The sequence below is a fragment of the Emydura macquarii genome, unplaced genomic scaffold, assembly GCF_026122565.2.
Source record: "Emydura macquarii macquarii isolate MOO-44397 ecotype Brisbane River unplaced genomic scaffold, CSIRO-AGI_Emac_v2 contig_1253, whole genome shotgun sequence".
Classification (NCBI taxonomy): Eukaryota; Metazoa; Chordata; order Testudines; family Chelidae; genus Emydura; species Emydura macquarii.
In genome coordinates, this window is record NW_027131390.1 from 82,047,617 (window position 1) to 82,063,534 (window position 15,918).

The 15,918-nt window shown below is 39.5% G+C and overlaps 1 protein-coding gene across 16 annotated transcripts in view; it reads left to right on the forward strand.

Annotated features, from left to right (window-relative positions):
* The window catches only part of BAZ2B (bromodomain adjacent to zinc finger domain 2B), a 242,880-nt gene that overhangs the window by 63,629 nt on the left and 163,333 nt on the right, over positions 1-15,918 (forward strand). The window contains exon 1 of one of the 16 annotated variants that reach the window (XM_067549395.1): positions 12,603-12,695. The exons of the other annotated variants lie outside the window; for them this stretch is intronic. The gene's annotated coding sequence lies outside the window, so the exon portion shown is untranslated. Of the gene's footprint in view, positions 1-12,602; positions 12,696-15,918 lie in introns of those variants that run through there. 16 annotated transcript variants of the gene reach the window in all.

The following is a 15,918-nucleotide window of genomic DNA, read 5'->3' on the forward strand; positions in this document are numbered from 1 at the left end:
GCATCCTCCGAATACCCAAAACTTTCAATGACTCCTGTGGGAGCACTGGTTGCATAAAAATTCAGGATTGACTCTGTCATGTGTTTGTGTATGCTTGAGGAATATTTTTATTATGCTTCCAGTTAGTTCACTTTGGTGTCTTGGTTGTTCTTTTGTCTGATATTTTGATGGGATTCTTCCTTCCTTGGCAACTACAGTAGTGATTCAGTACATTTGACCCTGGTAATGGTGAAAGTAGTAAGATCCTGAAATTTTCTTAATATTTTTCCAAACCTTCCCAAATATTCCCTTAATTTATGGTACAAATACCTTCTGATTTTTTTTCTTGTCTCTCAAGACCCACTCATGAGTGGAGCGGGACATGTCAGGGCGGCAGGATGAATAGCTTATTCTTTAAAAAATACAAGTTGCTAATGAATTATATAGATTCTTCCATCTGCCCCCAAAGCCAATAAGACTATGTATACAACTCTGCTGTAGTGAAAATTTTATTTTTACATTATAATGTATTATAATAAATATAAACAAATATATTTATTATACATATATATTTATATATCTATATTTAGTGATTTTTATAAGGTAATTGACAGTCTACAAAGATTTCAGGTGGGGGACTGTTCCCAGAGAGTGTTTTTTTAAGCATCATTTGTAATTTCTGCTGCTTTTGTTAGTATGCGGTATGTCACTTGGAGTAAGACAAGGGGGTGCACAGAAAATGAAGCAAGCTATCTTGATACAAATATTATATTAACAGTGGAATATTAGCTAAAGGTGCTACCAACTATCTTAAAATTATTAGTACCATAAATTAAGAACAATTACATTCTATAGCAGGTTATGCCATTAATTTTCATACTTGCTCAAAACTCAGTTTTAGTAATCTGGTCTGGTAGTGAATGGTGTAGGTAGGAGATGTTTAATATTTAAATATGGCATCTTCACAAAACAGTATAGAACAAAATATATCTTAGAAAAGTAAAATATGGATCATTGTGTTCAGTGAGCTGAATAGCTTCTTACAGATTTTTGTAATTCATAGATCTTGTGTAGTGAACAGCTACAAAATTCATCATTGCATGCATAAACAGTAAATAATCTTGATTTTTTTAAAGAAAATTCTCAGGTAAAGGTGTGTGTATTTCAAATCAATGTGTAGAATATATACTATATATGTTATTACTAAATTTGATGGCTTATTTAAATATATTAAAAATGATGGTAATTTTGGGAGTTAGTAAAGCAATTATATTTGCATTCATGTTATAGTTCTACACTCTGGCGATATTTAACCATTAGATACAAAGATAATGTTATATATGTTATGCATATAATTCCCTTCATTAACAGGTAGGCAAACACTAGTCTAGTTGTAAAAGTTTCTACATGGTTTATGTACCAAGTAACACTCAATTTTTATTAGACCTGTTACTACAGTATTCCATAGAAATAAACCTCCTTTGTCTCCCTAGCATCACTGATTTTTCTTTCAAGGGTACATTAACAATGCTGATGGAACCTGTGCAATTAGCATCTATATTTAACAAAAAAAAAAAAAGGTAAAATGAAAAGTGCTGCATCTACAGTGTTAATACAATATTGTACAATACTGCTGTACTTGAAGCAATGAAACCTGAAGGAGGACAAAATATTGAAAGGTCGAGAAAAATGAGAGAGAGAACAAACGATGCAAAAAGAAAATGACACTGAGGTCTTGGTTTAATACATATGTATTCTAGGTTGATGGCTGATTTCATTAGCAAATCTCATTGTTATGCAATGTCTGTTCTTCTGCAGCAAAATGAATATTGTATTCTCACAGGCTGTGTGTGTGTCTATTTTCTGTTGATAGATAAATGCAAGGATATACATTTACAGCTTTCTTCAGTCTTTTGTATCTTTTAAAAAAATATGCACAGCCTTAAACATTTCTTTTTTGTTCTTAAACCTTTCAAGGTGTATCTAGATTTGTTATATTAAAGAGATCTTTTTAATACAAAATATCTATAAAATGTACTCCTTGTTTTTATAGTGAGAGATCTAGTTTATTAAATAAACCGCTTTCCTGTGTCTTGGAAAGAGAAGGTAGATTGCAGATCTTCCAAAGACCATCAATTTGAGAAAATAAATCTTGTTTAATGCTAAACTATATTATAAAGCGTGAATGGTGGGTTGTTAAAATATTGTTTTTTGCAGATACTTCACATAGCTGATTCAGGAGTGTTATTTCCTATTATTTAGTAAAGAATCCTGAAATAAATGTGTACATAGACAAATATGAATCCTTTTCAGGCTCTAATAAGCAAGAAAATACTGGAAAACATTTAATTGTTTATTCTAATGTGACTTGAATTTATTATAAAATGCTAAATTCAGAAATGTAAGACAGTTGGAGGCTCAATGGCTTAAGTGACTGGTCTCTATATCGCCAGTTCAAATCCAGCCCATATCTGGTAGTGATGGAAAAGTCTGATGGACAAAGACGGAAAATGAGGAGGACACAAATTATTCATGTAAGAAAATTAAAATGTTATGGGATTTATTCCTTTAGTATAATAATTTCTTCTTTGAGTAGATGTAGACATATATTTCAAGTAGTTGTGTGCGCGCATGGGAGGTGAAAACTTTTGCCTAGCAGTTCCCGTAAAGGGGCGGCGCTCGCACCTTGTGCCTGTAGCCCCTTCCCTGGCTATATGAGGCCATGCCACCTTGACCCCCCCCCCCCACCCCCGTTCCATCTCACCACCCATCAGCTGGAGTCGGAGTTCTGTGTGGTTGTTTTCACAACCTTGCAGTTCATCCTCCGAGTCTAATTTTAACATAGTTAATAGTATAGTTAGTGTTTAGTGTAAAAGTTATAGGCTATAGTATAGTGGTAGCAGTAGTATGCCCTAGTGATGACTTCACTGGGTTCATGCATTGCCCTTTGTATGAAGTGACAATCCCTAACAGTGACCCCCACATGAGGTTCTTCTCTGTCTTCACAAAGCCCACCTTAAAGAGTGCTGTTTGATCTGTAGATCATTCAAAGAGAAGACTTAGGTGGTGCAGGACCTTTGCCTCAAACAACACCTGCTTGAACAGTCCATCAGGCTTGACCCGGTACCAAGGCCTTCCTTGGGCCACAGGTTGCCCTCCAGCTCAGAAAGGGCTACTGCTTCTTGTTCTGGAGCAAGGGCCTCTCCAAAGAGATGCAGGTGGCATTCTCTGTCTTTGGCACCAAAAAAGAGATCTCATAAAAGCAATCATGAGTGCTCCAGATCCCAGAGTGACTCTTCTGCCTCCCCTAAGACGAGTACAGATCAGCACTATGGCATGGGTGCCTCCCGTACAGGTACAGGGCAGAGAGGGCAGACATAGACTCTGGTTCCAGCCTTTGGGCATCCACTGTGCCAGTACCTATGAGAGTGATGCCAATACCGACAGTATCCGTGACATCGGCATTCCAACCTTCGGCACATGTACTCTGCCTTTTGGTCCCATCTTTGCACTGGTCTAAGACTTTGTGAGCTTGGCACCTGTGATGGCTCCCCAGTTGGAATGTGCTGCTGAATTCTTGGGTCCTTCAGCATCACATCAGTAAGCATCCCCCCTCCGGGCTCAGTATGGTTATGATACCGGAGACCGTTCAAGGTTCTTCAGTATCAGGTCCTTCCTCGGCACTGATGCAATTGACGCCACGTATGGTTCCATGGAAGTTGTCGATGCCCCCAGTGTCGAGGCACTCAAGTGCTCTGGTATCGATGTTTGCATTGGGACCAACTTTGCCTGTGGCACCAACATTTTTGGCACCGCTGGTGCCGAATATATCAGGAGCGCCAATTCTGACCTTGTTTGGCCACGGATGAGTTGGATTGCCCTCTGGAGTCAATCCCTCCCCATGTCTCTGAGATACTGGGACTCCTGTTTCAGAGTCAGGATCCTCGTCCTCCTGCTCTACATAGCCAGAGGAGGTCTGAAGGCCATTGGTAGATCAGTATGGCTACCAGGATTGGCATGCGCCCTGAGGCTGGGATGGAGGCCCATGGCCCATAGCCTACTGGCCCACCAATGCCTTACCCCTATCAGTGGTCCCATTGGGCTCACTGCAGAATTCCTTGCTCCTGGAGGTCTCACTTGACATCCAAGTCAAAAGTGAGGTCATGTGCTCATGCAGCATTGGTGGCTGCAGATCAGCCACAAGTCCAGATGCCTGCAGTTCCCCTTCCTGTCGAGCTGACAGAGTTTCCCAGTCCAGAGATGCTGTCTCAGGAACAGGACCTGGCCTTTAGCCCAGCCGACAGACTCATCCTCATCTCTGGATGATGCAGTGCTGCCTGATTTGTCCTCCCCTTCCATCTTCAAGGACTTTAAGGCCTATCAGGACCTTTTATGTTGGATGGCCTCATCTCTTGGTATTCAAGTGGTGTTTCTCCAGGAGAATGCCATAAACTTGTGGACATCCTCCATCCCGGGGAGGGTGGTCCTCCCAATTAATGAGGCATTCGTTGAACCTGTGTGAGCCCTTTGGGGTACATCAGCCTCGGTACTGCTAGTGGCCAAGCACTTGCAGAAATGCAAGTTTGTCCCTATACATGGATACCAGGGGTTTTATTCCTATCTGGCCTCAAACTCCCTGGTGGTCAGGCATTGGATGACAGAAGCTGGCAGGGCAAGTTCAAGTCCACTCCCAAGAACAGAGACTCTAAGCACCTGGACTTTTTGGGCAGAAAGATATATACCACCTCTTCACTACAGATGAGTATTGTGAACCAGCAAGCTTTACTTGTTAAATATGACTTCCTCAATTGGTTGACTATGGCCAAATCTGAGAAGCAGTTGTGAGAGACTTCCTGTGATTAATTTTGGGCATTTGTTGCTGAGAGCTGCTTAGTGGCTAAAATGTCTCTATAGTCTGCTCGTGATGTGGCAGACACTTTGGCCAGGATGGTGGCCTTGGTGATTACTATGAGGAGGGCTTGTTGGCTCCAGAGCTCAGGGATCGCGCTGGATGTCCAGCTAGTGATGAGAACCTGTTTCGATTGCCAAAGCTTGTTTTTGATCAAGACTGATGAAACTCTGTATTCCTTTAAGGATTTGAGGGCTACCTTAAGGTCTCTGGGGGTGTACTTGCCATCCACGCAGAGACACCACTATGGGGCACAACAACAGTCATACAGGCCACAGCATCTTTTTGTGCAGCCCTTGCCCTGGAGACAGCAAGGCTATCCCAAGAAGAGGGACATGTCTCATAAGAGAAAGCACTTGGACTCATGGCCTGACCTGTCTGCACACCTACTATCAGCTCCTGTTAAGCACCTGTTTTGACTTTTTGGTCCAGAGCACTATTCCAGTTTTTCTTCCTCCCTCATCATCTCACTGTTTCTTTGGGCACAGGCTGGCCCACTTTTACAATGCTTGGGTCTTGATTACCTCTGGCAACTGGGTCCTAGACACTGTCAGATCACTATGCCATCCAGTTTCCCTCTCCACCCTCCATCCCCCCTCCCAAATTCCTCTCTGCTAATGTTGGGAGCAGTGAAGGAGGTTCCGCGAGAACACGGGGGTCCTGGGTTCTGCTCCCAGTATTTCCTGATACCAAAATCCAAAGATGGGATGAGGCCCATCCTTGACCTTTGTGAACTCAACAAATTAATTAAATGTGAGGTTCTGCATGATCACTCTATCTGCTATCCTTCTTGCTTTATTTCAGAACGACTGGTTCACTGCTGTGGACTTTCAAGACGCTTATGTTCATGTGACCAACCTACCTAGTCACTGGAAGTTTCTTCATTTCATGGTACGAGACTACCACTTTCAGTACATGGTTCTCCCATTGGACCTCTCTTCTGCCCTTCGAGTCTTCACCAACCGGATGGTGGCAGTCATGGCGTACTACAGGAAGAAGGGAATCTGTACCTTCCCCTGCTTTCAATGACTGGTGCTGAAGGGCAGCTCTAGAGAGGAAGTTCTTGTTTATGTCAGCACCATGCTACATTTACTCCACCATTTGCGACTCATTCTAAACATCATGAAGTTGACATTGGCTCCCACTCATCAAATAGAGTTCATTGGGCCCATGTTAAGTTCCACAAGGTCGAGAGTGCCTGTAAACCAATTGCTTCCAGGTGATTCGACAGCTGTGTCTGTCTGCCATCACAACCGTCCACGACAATCTGTGTGTGTCTGAGCCCATCAGTCCCTGTCTCTACTTACACCCTGTTGGTCCAACTCACCAGGTTGTGTGTTTGCCCGCCTCAGGTGTGGCTCAAGACTGTTTACTGCCCTGCATTCTCTGGACAGATTGGTTCACCTTCCTCCATCAGTCCTGGAGTCCATGCGCTGGTGGGAGTCCCCATCCAGTGTGTGCTAAGGGATCCCCTTCGCTCAGCCCTTTTTGACCAAGTCAGTAGTCACTGACGTTCCTTCTGGGATTGGGGGTGGGGTGTTATTTACTGTACCTGTAGTTCTTCAAGGTGTGATGTAGACATCTCTTCCATGACCCACTCTCAGTCCCATCTGCCTCATAGTCTTTCCTGGATGTTTGGTGCAAAGGAACTGAGGAGTTTGGATTGGTACCCCCTCATATAGCCAGGGGAGGGACTACAGGCACGAAGCATGAGTGCTGTGCTTCTGTAGGTACTGCTAGGCCAAAGTCTCTGGTTTCAGCACGCATACACGTACTTGGAATACATGTCTACATCACATCTTGAGGAACCATAGTTACAGTAAGGAACCATTTCTTTCTACAGCCTTTGTTTCATAAATTAATTATTTCACATGTAAATACATTTACAGCAATATAATATTTGGGGCACCAAATTTGTGTGGAAAGTACCATAGCTCTGAGACTAAAATTAGTGACATTCCTTCAAAATGTGGGACATTTGAGCAGTTTGGGGTTGGGATATAGTGATAGGGCAGTGTGGATGAGTTTGCACTATTACTAGCAGTGTGAAAAAAACAAAAGAATACAGCCTCCTGAACTCTCATTCTGGTATCTTTTACTAAGCACATTGAATTCATTAAATTTACAAAGAAAAGACTTTTAGGACAACTGTGCCGACATAGTGCGCAATAAGTATATATTTTTCAGTGATGCTTGTGCTAATCAGTATTTGCAATATTTTAATTGCATCTTTTGATCAAAGATATTATCTTAATATCCAAATAATATGCGATGTGTCCAAGTATTTGGTTTAAAATTGGGGCTGGTAATGTGGGAGGAATCTGTAAACTAAAACCAAAGAAAACATGAGTAATAGCACCAGGCCCTGTGGTCACAATATACTGCCTAGGCTTCTTCAGAGGAGGAAGAAGAATGGAGGATGCCTGCCTCTTTCAGGAGCCTCCGTGCCACTCTACGCCCTGGTAGGGCTAGGACTACAGCAGATAGGGGGAATTCAGCTGCTAGACAATGTCTGAGAGGCTCCTCTGAACTGGCGTAAACTGTTTGAAGCACTGTGGAGAAAGGGGATTAGCTTGCTACATGTAATGTCTCTTCCAAATATAGGGCCAGGTTCTGACACTCTACTCAAGATGAAGAGTAGCATATTCTGTGAATGGCCTCATGGTGGGACCACTCATGAAATAAAGTGGTATTCAGATATTTAAGCATGTTAGAATCTGGCCTACATAAGGATGAGTAAGACTTCTCATTGGTACCATGTTGCTTGGGAGACGGGGATTGCACTTAATTGGAAAGGGAATAGCTGAAATATTTGTGCCTTACGAAGAAGTAAGATGCATTTGGGTTTTTGAGATGAAGAGGTGGTTGAGGCTTTTGGTACAGGAGAAGAATCTGCATCTCCACTTTCCTTTCTTCTTGTGTGGAGGTAACTTGAGATTTTAGGGGGCAGGGAACATAGGAATGGTTTGAACTGCTGGTGGCTCACCTCATCTAATGCTGGTAGTAGTCAGTTGGTCTACTGGTCTCTGCTTGCCCATGAATATCTGTCCGTGCAGGTAACATTAATGGATACATTCTTGCTCAGATCATCAGCAGTGAAAGATTTACCACTGATGTGAAACCATCACCATTAACTTTCGGATTTAACACATCATGGAGATGAATGGGGGATATTCACACTGTTCAGAGCCATTGTTTCATGTTGTCTGTTTGCATACTTAGATGACATTGCATCAGTTCATTCAGTTAATATTCAGGAGATTACATTCACAACTATATTGGCTAGAAAGTTTTTGTTTTGTTTTAAAGGAAAGTTTATATTTTGATGTAAGATATGGATTTTGCAGCGAATTTGGTGGCTAAGGAATAATGTAAAGCCCTGGCCATAGTGCTTTTCATTATTGATAGTTTATTTGGAGGCTCTGTGTGGACTGTTCAATAGAAATCCAACAATCTATGACTTCTGTTACTTCTACCCTTGTATACTGCAATGTACTCTACTCAGAGCTACCTGTGAAGGTCAACCTGAATGCTAGCACAGAACTGCTTCTCTTCTGAAAGTACAGATAAGAGTAAAAATATACTTGTTCTCAAGTCTCTTTAGTGGCTTATGGTTTACTTTTGGGTACAATTAAAGATATTGATGGCATTCTTTAAAGCCTTGAATAGTTTGGGACTCAGGTATCTGAAATGCCCTTCCAGTCCCCAGAGCTCCCATCAGATCAGGTAAAAGTCTGGGAAACACTTGCTTTTGGAAGTAAGGAACACCTCATGTCTGCTATTTTCAAGTGTGGGACTCCACTTTGGAATTCATTTCTCTTGACAGCATGTCAAGGCCCAATACAAGACTTATTTAATTTAACAAAAGAATAAAATAAATATCTAAATTCACTGTTAACTTGTGCTTTGATCTCTGTAAATAGAGTTCCTATTTGATACAATGAGAGGTGCTATAGAAATTAATTTTAAGAGTATTATTTTGCAATCCAAAAAAAGTGAAAGTGTCTGATGTAAATACACAGCTGTACCTGGATTGTGAAATAGGGACAAGTAACAGTTTATTTAAAGCATTGTTGGGGGGTAGTGATGGCCTCTCTAGCCTTCAGTATGTTGCAACATAGAGAAAGCACAAAGTAAGTCTATCAGGGTATTGGTAGTGAGTGGCTTGCTCATATTTTAGCAGTTTTGGGGCCTTATGAAACCTGGGCATTATGTGATTAAGCAAATCAGCTTGCTGATTGACAAATGGGAGGTGAGATGAGGTCCTCTGGAGGGCCTCTGGTGGTAGGGAGGGGCAGAAAATAACCTTTATTGTGTGTAATCTTGTTAAGACCATGGTATCTGGCTGGGAGTTAAGGTTGAGCTGGGAACATTTACCATAGTTGTGTCCTCTTTTGTTTGTTGACAATATCGTATTTGTGTGTGTGTGTGTGTGTGTGTGTGTGTGTGTTCTCCTTCACTTCATGTGCCATAGCAAAGAAGGTTTACCTAATATTTACATTTTGCAGTGTGCGTAATGTGTACTGAAGTGATCCTAGAAGAATTGTTCACCTCAATAGGTAATATCTAATTAACATTAGTACACATGTCTGATCCTGTAAAAACCCTAAATAATGTAAGACCTCTTAAATTCATTGGGGCTATTCTTGTGAGTAAGGATTTCTTGGATTAAATATTTCTAGTGTCAGGCCCTAACTCATCTTTTCTGCTTTAGTGCAAGTAAGGTAACCAGATAGGCCTGATATTTGGGGCTTTATCTTATATAGGCACCTATTAACCCCACCCCTACCCCATGTTCTGACTTTACAAACTTGCTACCTGCTCACTCTAAGTGCAAGATCCTGCTGCTGGTGAAGTCAGAGGCAGACTCTTATTGATTTCAAGATTAACTGTGTACAGTTTGCAGAAAGGTATTTTTAAAACTATTGTAAAGAGAAGTCTGCTGAGATTTTTTTCTCTTAGCACAGGGCTCTATTTCTGCTTGAATATTTGTATTTTTTAACCATCTCCTTTGACAAACATGTTAATAGTCTCTCTTTTTTGTCAGAAAAAAATAAAGAAAAAACAGATTCCAGCAATACAGTTTTGATGTTTTGGAATAGTTTTTATTGGAGAAATGAGTTCTTTCCCTGTTTTTGTTATGAAAATATCAAGATAACCTTTTAAATCATCGGTGTAAAATATAAATATTTTACATAAATATTTTACAAAATAGTAATGAAGATTATTCGTGTAAAATATAAATAATTTACAAGAATAATCTTCATTACTATTTTTGCTGATATTATTAGCATAGTTATTGGAATCTTATTTTAATTTACAAACTACATTTAATCATGGGGCCTAGTTCATTGGTGGATAGATGTCCCATTCACAAACCACCATCACATTTTTAGCACTGAGATGGTACCATTATTGGCAGTCTCTGCAAAAGTGCCAACAACTGAATAGGCACTCAGGTCTGGTCTATACTTAAAAGTTTTGCTAGCATAGCTATGTCATTTAGAAATGTGAAAAAAGCACACTCCCTAACAGACGTAGCTAGGCTGACAAAAGCTGTAGAGTAGACACATTTGTATTTACAAAAATGTTCTTTTGCCAATACTGCTTATTTATGTGGGGAACTGGTATTAGCTATACCTGCAAAAGTACTCTTTTCCCAGTATAAGCTGCGTCTTCACTAGGAGGGTTTGCTGATTATAGTTATACCAACAAACCTTTTTAATGTAGACAAGGCCTCAGCCTAGGATACGCTCTCAAGGCTTGATCTAAATCCCATTGAAGTGAATGGGATTCTTTCCATTGATTTCTATAGGCTTTGAATCAGGTCTTCTTCATAGAATGATTTTGAGATAGTCTAGGCACATTGGTGGTGTAGTTGGTGGACGCTTGCACTGCTAATGCTCATTCTGTACCTGGATTTCATTCTCCAGATGTGTCAATTCGCTGCTTTCCTGTAACTGCATGCTGAAGAGTTTTTAGGAGAGAAAAGTTGATGTAAATGAGTTCTCGCTTTTGTGTGCTTTCCTTGTTACTTTTGAGAGTAAGACGCTTTCTTTCCTATTGTCACTGTTTTTAATGGGGTAATAATCTTCATAGTGTCATGGTCCCCTCAACTCCTGGGAGACTGTTTGTAAACTGGACCCCCTCTTAAATTTTCTTCATTGATGGAGTCTGTCAGTTAATAGGGAGGAAATAGCCTTTTCCCACTGATATCAGTCACCTCTGTAACTAACATTTTTTGGGAGGAATGCAGTCTTAGGCAGTCAAAGGCATTCAGTGACCACTGCCTATCTTGGGAAGGCGGAGTATCCAATTGGAATAAGAAGTAGTTGAGGTAATTATTTTGAATTGGACATTAGTCTATTGCTTTCAATTACAACAAAATGTATTTTAGAGAAATTAAGTGTAGATTAGTTCCAGAGGGGTAGCCGTGTTAGTCTGTTTTTTGCAAAACAGCGAGAGTCCTGTGGCACCTTAAAGACTAACAAATTTTTTTGAGCATAAGCTTTCGTGGGCAGAAACCCACTTCGTCGGATGCAGTGTAGATTCTCACCCTTCTTGCAGATTAGATTTTTTTTTTTTTAAAAATACCTGGAGTAAAGAATTATTTTTGTTGACCAAATTCCTCTCTATCATAGGCTCTTGCATCCCCTTTCCAGCAAGCTCTTTGTGTGTGTGTGTGTGTGTGTGTGTGTGTGTGTGTGTGTGTGTGTGTGTGTGTGTGTGTGTGTGAGAGAGAGAGAGAGAATTCTAGACATTTAAATAACATCACAACCTTCTAAGCTAATATCTGTGACAATTCTGATTTGTGTCAAGCTATCAAACCAACTAGGCTCTCACTCTGCTGCGAAGGAGCCTGCAATTGACATCTTCACCAACCATTGTTTCTTATTTTTCTTTTAAATTGCATTCAGAGTTAATTTTGGTTGCTTCTAAATAGTATATTATGTAATACCTTTTTAGAAAGTTCTGTTTATTTCCTTTCTCTTCTGAAAAGATGGTGAAATTTATAAACCTCCAAATATAGCTCTTAGCAATTATTTCTCAGATTTCCGATTTTTCCAAGAATAACTTGTGATGGAGTTTTTATCAAGCTTTGTGCTGCCTCCTCATTCTAATAGAACTTTTCAGCAGCAGTTTATTGCATGTGTGTATTTGAACTTCACTTAACTTAAATGATTCATTTTTACTTAGCAATGCTTAAAAAATACTATGTAGGACAGAATTGCCATTTATCTAATGTTAGAGAAAAATATCTGTTTTGCTTCAGAGTTTTTTTTTTTTCTTTTTTCTCTCTGATACAGTTAATGTAGAACAATTACACATTGCATTTGCAACTCCTTAGTTCACCTGGGTTGGTTTTGGTCACGTGAGCATACTTGTTTACCAGTGATCTAAGTGCTCCACCTGCCTTTCAGTTTGTTTACCAGGAAATCAAGATGTGTAAACTGCAGGAAGTACTATTTGACCCTCTCCGACAGTATCTCATTACAATAATTGCTAATCTCTGAATAAGACAGCCATGTTTTGTGAGTAACACACACAGAGAGAGGTTGTGTTAGACAGATTTTAGATGTTTCCACAAATCTAGCATTATAAATGCTTGCTTGGATTATGTTTTCATGATAGCTTTTGATAATAGACATCTGGTGACCTTTGGGGTCAGCATAGCTGGAGCAAAATAGTATGTGTTCTTTCAGTCCTCTTAACTGAGAAAAAATATCACGGCTTGTTGTTTTGGAGTGCTGTCACTGCTCTGTAGCGAAAGGATAATGGCTACTTCCTGATTAAACCACTATCCACAGTAAGCTGCTAATGTTATATATCTCTTCTCCTCTAAAGACAAATGTTCTTTTTATTTTTCTGCTTTTTGACAGAGAATTATCAGTTTAAAATGTTAATAAATATGAGTTGAAGTGAGAGCCTGCAGTTAGAGGGACTTTTCAATTATTTTAATTTCCAAGATTTCTTTTTCTTTTTGAAGTAAGAAAGTTTTTTTTTTAATATTCATTTGAAAAATGTTTTAATACAAACTTGTCTGAAATACATTTAGATGGTAAATGTTTAATATTTGAAATCTATTTAGCTGTCAGTCTCAAATATTCTTGATTTCATGGACAATTTAGGTAAATGTTCAAAGGAAAAATCATATCACAAACAACGTATCTACAGTGTTTTTCAATACTACTGAATAAATATTGGCAATTTGTAGTCTGTTTATCCTATATCATCTACCAAACTATTTTACATCTAGTATATGTCTATCAGTTTTGAATAAAGTACTGTCTGGAATTTCTTGTTTAGATTTTATTTATTTACATCTCTATTTCCGTACTCATGATAATTTAACTTAGTTATTTTTTCATCAAGTAACTACACAACTCGCAATCTTATAGGAGATGACAGGCATATGTAACTCCTGCTGTTTTGTGCTTGGACCCACTTTTATATTACTCTCAAAGCCTCATTTTGAGGTGTAATCCCATTACAAAGATGGGATTCCAGGAACATGAGGGTCAAATTCTACTCATTTCATACATACAAAAAAGTCTACTGAAGCTGATAATTACACTAGTGTTGCTGGAAATATAATTTGTGCACTGATAAAATTACTGAGGCTGTGTACCATATACAATTAATCATTTTTCTCAGTTGTTTCACAGTGGGCAGGAAAGTTTGCCAAATCAAGCTTCAAAAATAGGTGAGGACAATAGAACAGGATTGCACTTGTGTTCTTTGCTGCCGTAATGCACGTTTGGCATCTATTCCTCTACACCAGGCAGTTACAAATATAAAAACATGCTGAAGTGGACTTTTTGAATAAAATCAATATGGCTGTCTTAAAGTACTGATATTAAATATAGTAATAAAGAGCTCCATTTTAAAATGCCAGAAAAAAAAGGTAATTGGTGCAATATAGGTTGACAACTAATTCATGTAATTCTCCTTGGTAAACCTGACTAATATTTCTGTGCGTGCATGCGTGCGTGTGCGCGCATGTTAGTTAAGGTTAAATTGCTTAATTTAAGGAACATGTATGTAAAATAGATGGCATGTCTGACTAACCTAAGTTTGCTAGCATAAGAAAGCTCCTCTTTGCATTTAGCACTTCTTGACCTCATTGTGTTGGGATTGAATTTGAACATTTGCTGACACTCATTCCATTGTAATCCTAAAGATTGACAGGACTAGATTACCAAATAGTTTGGCAGGATGGGTAAGCTTTTTTTGCCAGTGCCTGTGCAATGCCTCCCTTTTGGGGAGGTCATGTAACCCATTATTAAAATGAAGTTACTAGTACTCATTCACTTTTGCAAAGTGCTGTAAGATCCTTTAAGGAAAGGCACCATCTAAGTGCTTTGGTGGAATTATTTACTGTTTTCTTTTTTAAACTTTGATGCTAAGAAAATAACCACTAATTTTTAAACAGAATCATCTGCTGTATTTTATATAGTTATATTTCGATTGTCTGACTCTAGATAAATTTATATTGAACATTACATGGCTGTGCAGTGTATGAAATATAGATGCAAGTTTTAAGGTGCATTGTTCTTGTACCTGCTATCTGTGGATAGTGTGCTGCTTTTGTTCCATTCAGTAAGTGGAGACAAATTTCCCCTGTAAGGTCTATTAGTTTTCTATTTGTCTTCTAACCACCTTCTTCCTATGTATATGTAAATAAAATTGAAATCAGTAGCAGATTTGCATGAGTTAAGATTGCAAGAATAGTATTCTGTTTCTCCTTCAGTGGTTTGTTTTGTTTTGTTTTGTTTCTAGTAGTGGAAATAGCTAGCTATCATTGCTCCAGGTGAACTGCTGTGCAGCTAGAGAGTATGAATTTGTTTTTCTGAAAACTCAGACCAGGTGAGAAGGGAGATTCTGCAGATTGCCAGGCATCTAGTGGATTTCTTTCAAGTGAGGAATACAGGAACTTTACTTACGTTTTGCCAACATATGTGGCAATGTAGACATAACCTATGTCGCTCAGGGATGTAAATATTATATCCCCCTGAGCAACAAAAATTATATCAACATAAGCACTGGTACTAAGATAGCAATGCTATGTTGGTGGGAGAAGCTCTCCCACCAACATAGCTTATGCTGCTTGCAGGTGTGCTTTTTTTTTTTTTTTTTTTTTTTTTTTTTTTTTTTTTTTTTTTTTAAATACTGCCAGGAAAGCTCTCTCCTTTTGGCATAGAACGTCTTCACCAAACACGCTGCAGTGACACAGCTGTATTGGTACAGCTGCAGTGCTGAACGTGTAGACGTGGTCTTAGAATGTAAGCTCTTTGGGACGTACACAGTTTTTTTGGTAATGTGTTTGTACAGCACCCTGCACAGTGGGTGGTCCTGGTTCATGATTGGGGTTCCTAGGTATTACTAACATACAGATTTAAAAAAAAAAATAACTGACCTGTTGATTGTATTTTATGTTTTTCAATGAAACAGTTTTTCAGTGCCCTGAAATGGAGAGATTGACCATTCTTGGCTCCACGCACGAAGAGCGAGCAGGTTTTGTGTTGGGAGCTGGATGGGGTGAGATATACCCACCTGCAGCCTTTGGGCAGGATGTAGAACAATTTTACACACACCTTATGCAAGGGTTTGTGGCTACTAGGTATAGTCACTGGATGTGATTATAGAGCCATTGTCCACATCTTACTCTTCCACCTGTATGTTCCCCAAACTTGTAGTAGGTTATGTGGAACGGATGTGGAGTCCAGTGCCAGTGTGTATGGAGGGTGGAGTTCACCAACGTGTCTGATGTTCAGTCCCTTGCCCATGTGCGGTGGAACTGCTGCTGTTCCACTGAGCTTAGGGCATTCTGTGGCCCCTCCATCCTGAGTAATTTTTACTGAAAAAGAGAATGCATCACCTGCCAGAAGCTACGTCATTACTTTTTTCTTCCTCTTTTTTTCATTTTATACTGCGATTTGGGATTGGGGCCCCATTGTGCTTGGCATTGTACAAACTAGTAGCAAGATACAGCCTTTGCCCCAGATAACCTACCAAGAGTATGCAACATG